At 41.2% G+C, this 13,032-nt stretch overlaps 1 protein-coding gene and 1 pseudogene across 3 annotated transcripts in view; one reads left to right on the top strand and one right to left on the bottom strand.

The window, feature by feature from the left end:
• The window catches only part of TNR (tenascin R), a 1,024,744-nt gene that overhangs the window by 814,132 nt on the left and 197,580 nt on the right, over positions 1–13,032 (bottom strand). The gene's annotated exons all lie outside the window — the stretch shown is intronic.
• Positions 6,730–13,032, top strand: part of LOC146833739 (autism susceptibility gene 2 protein homolog) — a 38,134-nt pseudogene continuing 31,831 nt past the window's right edge.

Consider the following 13,032-nt stretch of genomic DNA (forward strand, 5'->3'; position numbering starts at 1 on the left):
ATTGTTCCTGCATGCATTCCATTCCATCATATGTTTTTACCTCTACATCACTCCAGACACTGACCAGCCTCATGTAAATCACACTCAATCCTGCTCCAATAGGAACAGTCTTACTTGAACTGTCAAAAAAAGGTCTCATCTGAATAGGGACACAAGCAAACAGACCATTTTTAGCCTTATTAGGGTTCATCAATACAGTGATCTTGAGTCCTTTGGTATATACAGCATGGAAAGCACATTTGAGCATGCCCATCGTTTTTTGAGCATTATACTTACTCACAAACATGTTGTGTGGAACGCTTACAAAAGTCTCAGACAATGGCAATCTTTGGGCTGCATTCCAGTCAATTGTTTATTTGCCCATCAAACCACTGAAGACGCGGACCAGTCTTAAGAAAATCAGACTTGGTACTGCTACAAAGGCAAACGTTCCCTCTGACCTTCTAGTTCAGCTTTGGTGAGCCTCACAAGTGAGGTACAGAATGACTCATTTGTGAGGTTCAGATTGAGTCCTTAAGCATAGTGAGCAATGGAAATCACATCTGGTCATTCCGGTGACACAATGGGCCCTACTTACAAAGGTAAATCTCCATGTGTAGATTTACTAAAAGTACATTTACTCTTACTCTGTTAAGTACCTTTACTACTTTTGGCTAGTCACCCTTTACAATTGAAATGTTTCTCAAAAGTGTAGATCTAAATGTCCCCACCCACTAAAATAGGGTATGGAGTCGTTAAAAGAGTCAAATATGACTGTAAAGTTACTATTAGTTAAATAAATATTTCAAAGTAAAATGCATAATGAATTCATTCTATTTATTTTATTGTAAAACAATATTGAAAGTTAAATCATGAATAACTTCATTTTAAATTAATTGTAATTATTCGGTATATGTTAAATAAACTTAAATTATTTTTCTGAAGTTTAAATTAAAAATATTCCACCTAAAATAGAAAAAGTACATTTTTATTATGCTTTAAAAATTATTAACATTGATGTACAGAATAAGTTGTGATTTCTTTTTTCAATAAATAGCAATGTTACATTAATTATTACATTTCTTAAGTTACAATATGTTATGTTATGCAGATTTGTATAACGCAGTATCACCTGGGAGGGTATGCTCGTGTTGAGCAGGTGTGAGTCTAGCCACACCTAGGGCCTTTCAGGACTACTCCAATGTAGGAGAGGGCTCAACCACCGGATCTATTTTTTTGTATGCGTGGGATTTGTACAAGTAGGAGTCCATACAAGCGGATGTGTCTGGAAAGCAGATGCAATTGCTGAGGTATGCAGGGCAAGTGTTATGTAGTGCGTTGAAATAATAAAATATTTTGAAATAAAATAGTAATTATGTTTTATTTATAGACAGTTTTAGCAATAATGAAAAAGTTTATGTTTTTAAATAGTTGAAATAATTTATTTTATTTCAACATTTGTTCCTGTAACATTCCACTATGTAATTTCTATGGGATAGTGTTGCAGTGCCCATGGTTGCCCAGTGCGGTGCTGTACTTAATCCACCTCTGAGCTGGAGAACATTTACAACTGTTTTGGTTCTGTTTTGGCTATAGGACCTGGTTGGAATTTAAAACAGACAATAAAACAGGTCCCTTTCCACCCTTGCATTCATGTCCTTAACTTTTCAAGCAAAAACATTGACTAGTTTCTGAACAGTGAGTGTAAAAGACGTTAAAGTAATCCATGTCTTTCCTGCTTATATTGCACATGGTTTATTTAATCTTGCATTGACTATGAGTGTTTGTTTTTTCCAGGATGTTGTGTTACTTTTGTATCTTCCAGGCAGCATATTACTCTTGTCCAGTGCATAACTGGAATTGAGTCACAGCCAGGTGTTTATAACAGGGCACAATTGAGTTGTGGCTGATGGCAGTGGGAGTGTCTGTCAGTGCATGTCAGGGGCAAAAGAGTGTTGACAGTCCGGGATTATCCAATCCTTGGCCTCTCTGCAGTGCGCACACCGAGCAATGGTCACATGTGCCAGTTGCAGTTGTGCTTCTATGCAAATATATGGGTAAGGTGGCACTCTGCGAATTGTAGTTTTATGTTTAAGCCACGCCTTTCATTATATAGGCCCCGCCCCTTTCACGGATCCCCCCTTTCATACCACTTATAGCCCTGGGTAGGTGCATATCCCTCTCTGAACCCCTTCCTAAACCCCTTCTTACTCTCCCTTAGCCCCTCTCCTCTAAAAAGGGGGGAGAGAAATATAGGAAACCAGTGACAAAGAGAGAAATGAGGGATGAAAAAGAACACACAAGTCTGGGCTAAAGAGACAGGACGTTTTGGGTGGTGGAAGGAAGAGAGGCATGAGTTGGAATAAAATCCTTTAGGCCTTCATATATATATATATTACACACACACATACACAGATTTATTAATCTTTTTTAGTGACATGTGACAAAGCTTTTAAAAGAGCCCACATTATAGTTATAACATTTATTTCATTATTTACATTCAATACAGTATGATTGACTGGCACATGGTGATTGTTGCATGCACTCATTGCAGGGTCGCTAGTTAATTGCCTGAAAATAGACATCCAACGCACGCTTAGTAACCACATCCTGTGAACAATAAAGGGATCTAGGGAATAACGATGCACAGCAGGTGCTGTCGGCTGATAGCAGGTAATGAGAGTTTTCCATACAAAAGCAATTTATGCTCAAAAACTGTCCCCTGCCACTGCAGACAAACATCCCCCAATAGGTTTTACTGCTGTCCTATGGCAGGGTGGGTGGGGTTGGGATGGCAGGAAAAAGAGAGGAGGGACAGGATGCCCATGCTGCACCCAAGTTGTTTGTGAAGGGAAGACATGTTGCACTACCACTAGCCTAAAAGTACCTGTCTTGCATGTGTGTGTTTTTCTACTGCTTTTGGGTGCACTGCTATTTCTGTTTGAAGGAAGACTGCACTTATACTGATCATGCTGAACTTGTTTTATGTGTGAGAGGTGCTTGCTCTGCCATGCCTGTACGGTACCTGCTGTGTATGAGGGTGGAGTCACACACACAGCTGCTATGTGGTAAAGTCTGTGTGAAGGAAGCATGCATTGCTCGGTCATGCTGTAGCAGGTTTGTGCCAGGAGAAGCTTGTTTGTGCTGCACCCATGTTGTGTGTGTATATGAATGGTAACAAAGGGTGCACAGCTACTGGCCGAACTGTACTTTTTCCGTGTGCATGGAATGGAGGTAGACAATGACCCTCTTTTGGCGGCACCATCTGTGTGACCTAAGCATGCATGCTGTTGATCATATTGCAGTTCTTTTCAGTGAGGGGTGGGCATTTATTGCTACTGCCTGTTTTATTCCTGTTCTGTGTGTGTCAGCGGGCAGCTTACACTTCTGCTGAGTTGTTAGATCTGTGTGAGAGAAACTTGAAATGTTGCTCGCCTTCTTGTGCCTGCTGTTTATTTCATCAACTAAAGTTAGCCATACACTGAAAAAAGTGTTTCAAAAGTTCAAGAAAACATCCTCCCCGCCCCCCTCCCCCCAATGCATATCAGGCAGGAAACTCTTCGTCAGGAATATACTTTCCAGAAATTCAACAAACATAATATTAGGCAAGCTGCATATCCTTAACATCCATTTCAGCTCATATCTTGGCTCTTACCACAGGTACAGAATAGATTGTTCTTTCAAAAACAAGTCAGGCACGGGATGGATCATTTACAGAATGTGCCCTCCACCACATGCAAAATCATGATGACCTTCATGGAGAAAACTATGCTTCTCTGGAAAGTTGAAAATGCCAGAAGGATCTTACTCTTCCGAAAGAACTTCACTCCAACCACCATTCCTTCATCACCACAGCTGAAACCACGTAATACAAGACGGCCATCAATTGAGCAATCAACAGAAGCAAATCCTTCCTTAACCCTTTCCGTGCTCATGACGGAACCACTCCGTCATGAGCCACGGGTGCCGTGTGCTCATGACGGAGTGGTTCCGTCATGCTGCGGCCGTTGGCGGCCGCTCCGCCCACGCGGTGCTAATTCCCCGCCTGTGCGGGCGATTAGCGCAGTGGGCGGAGACGTGACGGAACCACTCCGTCATGAGCACAGCTCAACCGTGGCTCGTGACGGAGTGGTTCCGTCACGAGCACAGCGCCACTGCACCTGCCCCCAAACCCCCCCAGCGCGCGGGGGAATTCTTGCCGCAGCGAAGGGGTTAATGCAATCAAACAGTGTTGTCCACTGTATCCCAGAACCAGCCATTCCACCATCAGCCAATAGATGCATCGCTATCAACCTCTTCTTCACAAAGAAAGCCAACATAATCAGATCTAACATCATCAATTCATCATCATTCACACCATCACATATACTCAGCTACCACTCCACTAACAGGTCCTCCTTCAGCACAATCTCCCACACAGACCTCTTCAACATTCATAACTCCCTCAAAGCCGCGTTCTACAGAGTTACATGCTTCCATCACCAAGTCTCTACAAGGAGAAGACCTCACATCCCCTCTCGGCTTTGTCAGTCCCTTTGCTAACCCAGTGCACCTTCCTGAACAGCCTCAAGACGGAACAGATCCTCCCGCTGCTGCAAAAGCCTACACCAGATCCAACCAACCATGTCAGCTTCCATCCTATTACCCATCTCCTATTTGTTGGAAAAATCATTGAGAAAGCAGACATCAACCAGCTACAGGAGCACATCAACAAGAATAACCTATTTAAGTCTATCAATCGGGGTTCAGACAATGGAATTATGAAACAGTCACACTTCAAATAGTCAACAATGCCTTCTTCCTCAGCGACAAAAATTATCCTTGTCTCATGGACCTACTTGACCTCTTTGCAGCTTTCCACACCGTTGACCACCCAGCATTAGCCATCACCTCGAAAACTCACATGAGCTTCACTGGTATAATCTTATAATGGTTCACGTCCAACCTCACAAACTAACAATAATTCATTCAGTTAGGCACTACCAGATCCCAGACTCTCCCCGTCCCTGTCACGTGCGGAGTGCCACAAGGATCCATCCTGTCACCCATCAGTTGACGACAGCAACATCAAGAGCAAATAATATGCTGATGAAAATCTCCTCAACCAATGGCATACAGAGACTCAAGCCAGTCTCAAAGACATTCAAATCTGGAAGTCAACAAACTATGCAATGCTAAACTCCTGGAAGACCAAATTTTTCCTGTTTGCTAACAATGCCAAAAATGTTCTGATTAAGTTGTGGCTTTCTAGCCTAAAACTAACGGGCTTCAAACCCCAACTAACAGAGCATATTGCAAAGAAGCCCAAAACATCCTGGGGCAGATTTACAAGCCCCGTGCGCAGCCAGTCCGTCACTTTTTCTGACGCACTGGCAGCGCATTTCCCTGGCCCATATTTACAAGGACAGGAAAAGCCACCCTGCATGGCTGTTCTTGTCCTTGTAAATATGGCCCCTTTACAGGCAGCTATTTGCTTGAAAGGGGCGTTCCATGGGTGTCGCTGTGGGTGTTTTCACGCAAACACCCAAGGAACAAGCACATTTCCATATTTACGAGGAAACGTAAATCTGGAAATGCACATGAATGCCACACCTCCCAGGAGAGGTATAGGGAGGCGCAACGAGGAGAAATGTATTCTTTTCTCCTCGTTTTTGTTTTCTGTTTCTATGCGTGCTGCATTCTGCAGCACACATAGAGAGAGGAAATCACCTTTAATGATTGTTTTTGTTCAGGAAGGGAACCCTTCCTGAACAAAAGCAATCCCCCCACGACGCAGGCATCCTTGCACCATGGTGCAAAGGTGCCTGCATCGGCGCATGGCAGCAGTTTGAGCGCCAGCACAGGGTGAAGCACAGAGATGAGACATATTGTTGTAAATATGTCGCATCGCTGTGCTTTCCAAACTAACGCAGCACGGCGCAGCAAAATGACTTCCTGCACCGTGCTGCGTTAGTTTACTGTAAATCTGCCTCCCTGTTTCCAACTTTCTCTCCTGAAAAAAGTGAAACCATTCCTTCGAGGAGAAGACTTCGAAATGACAGCTCAAGCCATCATCCTCGTCCTCTTCCACTTAGATGGAGGCAATGTCCAGTTCAACGGCATCCAAAGACCTCTCTCAATACCTTGAAAGGCATCCTTCACACAGCAGCAAAGTTCATCAAAGGGCTTAAGAAATCCCGATACATCACTCTCGCACTAAAGGATCTACACTGGCTTCCCCTCCAAGCCCAGGTCATCTTCAAGATCAGCTGTGTCAATTACTAGGCACTCTCCAACATGACTCCACTTTACTCACCTTACAAACTAACAATATCTGGAGACCAACACCAGAGAAAAGAGCTCCGACATTCCCAGATTAGAGAGATTGTAGAGAAATATAAGACAAGTCTATTTTCAAGAGCCCTGAGAAGCGGTGCGACGCCGTCCATCACATGCTGGTTCAGGCCTGGTTCATGTTAAAAAAACACTATGACTTATATTTCTTTCACCAAATTTGAGTTCAACCTCAAACACAGAATGACCTGTCTTCATTATAAATTGAGAGAGGTGTTGTTCTTTGGAACTAAGCATTGGATGTGGAATTTTTGACTAGCATTTTCCGGCAATTGTCTGTAATGTTCAAGTAAACAGAGATATTGGAGAAATTGTGATAAAACTATTTATGTTGAGGCCAAGATGTTTTTATATTTATGTATAAAAAAATTAATTAATACACAGCAATAGCTTTGGCATTTGGGTTCTTTCTAGGACATGACGGACATTCAAGTGGCTTTTCTGTGAGGGATTTTGATGGTTTGAGGGATTTCCATGCTTTGCATGGCTGACCCGGACAGGAAAGGAAGCCAGCAGGCTAAGCAATGGATTAACCTCCCTGTCCCACCCTAAACAGGGCAGCTCCTTCGACATCATTTCCAGTGACAGGGGTTACTGTCAGGAACAGGAGAAGTGGTGTCATTGAGGGAAAGAAAAATTGGGTGCTATAAAATTTGACTACTTATAGAATCAAAGATCTAATATCTCTGTGACTCATGGCAAGAAGAATGCTCAGGAGAAGGAAGAAAAAGAAGTGTGCTGCCAATAAGCTGAGAACAGCATCAAAGGATAGGAGATATAGATTGCATGGCGTCAGCCATTATGGAAAGACGGATACAAATTAGGTTTGCGGTCTTGTGTTTGAAAGCAAATGGGTAAAACATATAAGGAACCTTGAACAGAGCCTGACACTACCCAAATGCCGTTGTTGCCTCTGAGTCGGCACTGTTTGGTTTTGCTACTTTGATTCCTTGCTTACAGTAGGGAATTTTATATGTGTTTAAACTTCATCATTTTGGATACAGTGATCTATGACAGCAATAGACATATCCTTTCAGAACTAATATTGTGTCAGATAACGAGGAATTATACTTTAATGCATTTCTAGAGGAAAATGACTCAAACATGTTTCTGTTGAATTGTTCTTGTAACTCATACTTCAAGATCATTTTGAAACAAAGAATTTATAAGAAAATCTGGAGCTTTAAATATTTTTGGGTGAAGTAACTAAGGAAAACGTGCTAAAGCATATTTGTATGACAACAACATGTTCCCTTTTACACACTTTTTTGATTTCAAGAGTTAATTTTTATAATTTATGTTTCTGATAACCCATTTTTAGGTATTTATTAGAATTGAAAAGTTGCAAACATAACCAAGTAAATATATGCAAGTGTATTGAACAGATCAATTACTATCAATATTGTTACCATTTTAAGGAGATCCAGAAGACAGAGGGACACAGTCAAGACCTGTATAATCTTTATATGGTATGTAGAGTGTGCTCCTGGAATATTGAGATGGGTATTTCAGTGACACGAAATATTGTGACCAGAATATCGAGGCCAAAATATTGAAAATTAAGTAGAGTTTTAGTCCTACCTGCACAAACCTTTCTCCCTCTTTTATCCCTCCACTATCCTTCTCAATCCAAATAACTAACTAACATATCCACCACTCAAATTACTTTCATATTTCACTATACTAATTCACCACTAATCCTTTATGGGTTCTGGAGTAGCGTGCTACTTGTTGAATAGGAGCTTAAACACCTCATCAGGGGTAGCAAGCGCTATATAAATGCAAACATTTTTCCCTCCCCTATCCTTCGCAATCCAAATAACTGACTAACATATCCACCACTCAAATTACTTTCATATTTCACTATACTGATTCACCACTAATCCTTGATGGGTTCTGGAGTAGCGTGCTACTCGCCAAAAAAAGCGCTTCAGGGCCTCGTATAGGGTAGTAAGCACTATATAAATGCAATTACAATAAAATACAATACAAACATGTACCTTAGTGAGTTATATACCTTCAAGGATATGAATGTGTCCTCATGCAACGGAACTGGTGCTTGTGTAAAGCGCTCAGATACCTGATACCTTTGGTCAAGTTCGAGCTATATAAACCTCCGTTAAAAAAAAAAAGGTGCTTAGGTGTGGAGTTAAGAATCCTAAATCTCTACTGCCTCTAAGTGCACTTACCTTTCGATATTTTGTCCCTCAATATTCTGTCCACAATATTTTTTTCCCACAATATTCCTATGATCAATATTACTCAGTACAATTGTTATGTAAGTTTACTAAAATAAGAAGATGCATAAATGAGACCTGACTACTTGACATCAAGTTGTTCTTTGCTTCTCTGGGTCTGTATTATACCAGACTCTGACTATTGCCTGAAAGATGTTCGCTCTTCTCCCACCTCTTTTTCCCTGGGGTCTCTCTGATTTGGACATATTTTGGGGCAGTGAGAATTGGTGGGTGAGTTGTGAATACTCTTCGGTAGTTTCTTATAGTCCTGCAGTGACGGATTCAGTTATCCATGAAATTTTCTCCACAATGGAGCTGACAACTGTTCCGCTGGCAGGAAAATTTCTATTTTCCAAACTCTAAATGAGGTGAGGGATGCAACAGGTGGGCAGTCAAGACATCTGCCAGTTTTTGTCAAGTGACCTATTACTGTCCACCTACCTTTAAACAAGGCAGTAGATTTTTGAGTGAATGAATACACTTTCAATAAAATCATGGCTCTGTGTAAACGACTTTTGAGCTCCTAACAAAGATTTTATTAATTGATATTTCCACATGGCCAGTTGTTTTAATTTGTGCTTTTCATTTTCATTTACTGCACGAGTGAATCCAAACAAACAAATTCACTTTGAATTCAGAATTGTCTAAAATGGCCTTTGTGTCTGGGATCTTTCCAATTTCTGTTCTGTTGACCTACTTGTGTGCCTCGATGTAATTGATTAGTTGTGAATTTGCCATGCTGTTCATCTGTGGCTAATGATCTACAGAGTCCTGAAAGACTGATGAAAATAGAATAGATTTGCAGTGTAATGTCCGATGCCAGAGCCAGGCGCGCCGCATGAGCTGCCCTTGCTACGTGGCCAACATCACAACCAATCATCAACAGGTTGGCTCAGATACTGAAGAGCTGGTGTCAAGGAAACCAAAAAAAAGACAACAATGAAGCAATTTTTGTTTCGGGGAACAAGTGTCTCCTGTGCCCACATGGTAAACCACTGATTTCCATAAAACAGTAGCAGGGTGTTTGGACAAAAAATTGAGTTATAAATATTGGAAACAGAAATATATCAGAACTACATATTGTGATGCATAAATATTATGATGCAAGAATATCGCTGACAAGAATTTTATTTTTTGAGATAAGTAATATCGTTTTAAATAATATCGGTGTGTTTAATATCTTTTTCAGCAATATAGTGATTACAAAAATCATTAAAAAATTATTTTAATTTTTATTAGATGATATATTAATTTTATGTATTACTCTTGTTTATATACAAGAATTCCACCGTACAAACCAGCAAGTACGATTCGTACAGAAATACCATTTCCGTACGAATCGTAAAAAACACCGTACGGCTAAAAAATACATACAATTCCGATCCTGGACAGCGCGTACGCGACGTCCGCACGGAGTCAGGCAGCGTTTTACGGACCAGCAAGTACGATTCGTACCTATAGCACTCCGCACGGCTATATTTTTACGGGAGCCAAAAAGTGCCGGAAAAGCTAAGTACGCTGCGATGCACGAGGAAAAGGGGGCCCGCTACGCGACGTACACGCCATCACCCACATCGTACGTGTCCTCATGTATGGTGCGTACCCCAACATTGCACATGTACGGACCATACCCCAGGTGTACCCCCCACCCTGTATGTACGGACCTTACCCCCCACCCCCGTATGTACGGACCGTACCATAGGCGTATGTCTGGACCGTACCACAGGCGTACCCCCCACCCGCGTATGTCCGCATCGTACCCCAGTACATACACGAGTATTGGGGTATGCCTGGGGTACGGTGCGGACATACGCGGGTGGGGGCTATGCCTGGGGTATGGTCCAGACATACAGGGGTGGGGGGTATGGTCCGTACATACGGGGGTGGGGGGTATGGTGCAGACGTACGCAGGAGGGGTGGGAGGCTGGGGGGGGCCGTACGACTCATACCCCGTGCACAAGTGTACTCAGGGTAGGGGTCGTACAAAGTTTGCGCCGTACAGGGCCTTTTCAATGCGCTTGTGTTTTCGGACGGGCGGTACGGATCGTACTTGCGCGCTCGGAATTCAGTTTTACGAGTTGTAAGTAAACCTGTCCGGGGACGTCTCGTAGACATTTCCAGAGGCGATTCGTATGTATTTTCCACGTACGAATCGTACTTCGCCGTTTGTACGGGACTTGTACGATTCGTACGTAAAAAAATACGGATACGAGTCGTACGGGAAAAATAAATCCAGGATCGGAATCAACCCCTTAATAGTTATTTATAGTGTTGCAACTAGTTGTTCGGTTTGTAGGGGGATAGGGTGGAAAGTTATTTACATAATAATTAATTACAAATTTTTTATACTTTTTATTTAATTATATGATTTATATTTTAAAGTAAATAATTTAATACTGATTTAATTTTGTTTTGTTATTTGCAGGCTGTTAGGTATTTAGGGATATAGGGTGGAAAGTTAATTACGCACTAATGAATTAACAATTAGTTCTTAATTGTTAATTCATTATTTCATTGATTTTTATGATATAATGTATGGAATACTTATTTATTTTACTTATATTTTAGCTACAGGCTGCTAAGACTGTAGGGGTCAAGGGTGAAACGTTAATTAAGTAATAATTAATAAACAAATTATTACTCATTGTTAGTTAATTATTTAATTGATTTTAAATATGTAAAGTATGGAATACTTCTTTTTTTGTTATATTTGAGGTGCAGGCTGCTAGGTTTGTAAGGATTATAGGGTAGGAAGTTAATTAAGTTATAATTGAATAACAATGATTTATTAATTGACAGTTATTTAATAGTAATTATGTAATTTAATACATTGTTTTATATATATATATTCATAGTATTTAATATGTTTTTTATTGAGTTTAATTTTTGTCTAGATTCATGGGATTACTCATATATGTAATGTGTTTGAGTGAAGTACGTTCCCTATTCTTGCTTAGACTGCAGTAGGAATAGTGAAATTAACTCCTCAGAACTTGAAGTGTACCACTTTCCCTATTTTTGCAATTTTTGGAGTGTGAATAATAAATTTAACCCATCCCAAGTCCAGTGCTTTCCCTACTGTTGCACAGACTGATTTATGATGGGCAGTCCAGCCAGGAAGACTGCACCACCCCTCAAGGTAAAGGTTGGGGGGCCACGAGGACATGGAACTACTTAGAGTCTTCCTTAGTGGAAAAGCAGAAAAGAAAAAATAAACTGAACATTTTCATCTCGGAGACCCACTTGAGGGCTTTTAAATTAAAGGAACATTTTGCTACAGCACAGAAACCTACTAAAGATAAAGGAATTTCGAAAGTGCACTACTGATCCCAGCATCCAACACTTAGTTGAACTCACCTGTGAGGCCCACTAAGGGCTAATTATATGGACATTCAGAGGGGAGTGCCTTTTCACCATTTCTGTGCAGTACCATGGAGCCTGTGAACAAGGAGCTGAATGCTTTGAAACGCTCAAGGCAATGAAATGCATCTGAATGAATATGCCAGTTTCCTTTTTTTAAAAGAATCAGTGGAATTCATCCGCTTTTCGAGTGCGTCTTCAACTGGGGATGCTTTGTGGAAAGATATATATATATATGTGATCAAGGCCCGTGGACGGGCCGAAACGCGTCATGGCGGCATTCCGCACGATCAATAAATAAATTAACTAACTTGTGGTCCGTATACGTTTTCTGCAAGGAGACAGAATTGGGATATATATATATATATATATATATATATATATATATATATATATATATATTACCTACTGGCGGTCGCCAGTAGGTAGTTATAGTTAGGACCACGTTTCCATAGGAAAACCTCAACATTCTATTTTGAATAACTTTGGCGCCGGTCGACGAATCCTCGCGAATTTCTCAAAATAGGTGGGGCGCTACGCTCCGCTCCTACCCTGAAAGTCTCGGGGGGATCCGTCAAGCGGGGGCTGAGATAAAAGGGGGGTCCCAAAACGCGTTTTTCCCATGCATTTTTCCATAGGACCTTTAGAACGAGCTACAGCCCGAACGGCTGAACAGAATTACTCAAAATTTGGCAGAGAGGTAGTCCCTAGGTCAAGGAAGTGCCTTTTGTAGGTTTGGTGTAAATCTGTTCAGTAGATTCTGAGAAAATAGCCTTTAAATCAATATATATATCTGAGCCAGCTTACGGTACGCTTACCGTACGCTTACGGTAAGCGTACGGTGGCGTGCGCGAGCGCGATTCTGATTGGCTCTTAGATCTTAGTAAACATTCGAATCGGCCGAAACCAGGAAGCGGCGGCCGCCATTTTGTGTATTTCACTCTGAAAAAAAAGAGTGAAAACAAGGAAAGGGGGCAATGAGGAGAGTTACAGACCCCCTAACAATTGTAAGGGGGTCAAAGATGGACAGAAAAGTACAAAAAAAATATTTATTGATTTTAAAAAAAATCACGGGGTACGCGTACGGTAAGCTTACGGTAAGCGTACGGTAAAAAAAATAAAA

Source organism: Triturus cristatus, chromosome 4_2 (assembly GCF_964204655.1).
Source record: "Triturus cristatus chromosome 4_2, aTriCri1.1, whole genome shotgun sequence".
NCBI lineage: Eukaryota > Metazoa > Chordata > Amphibia > Caudata > Salamandridae > Triturus > Triturus cristatus.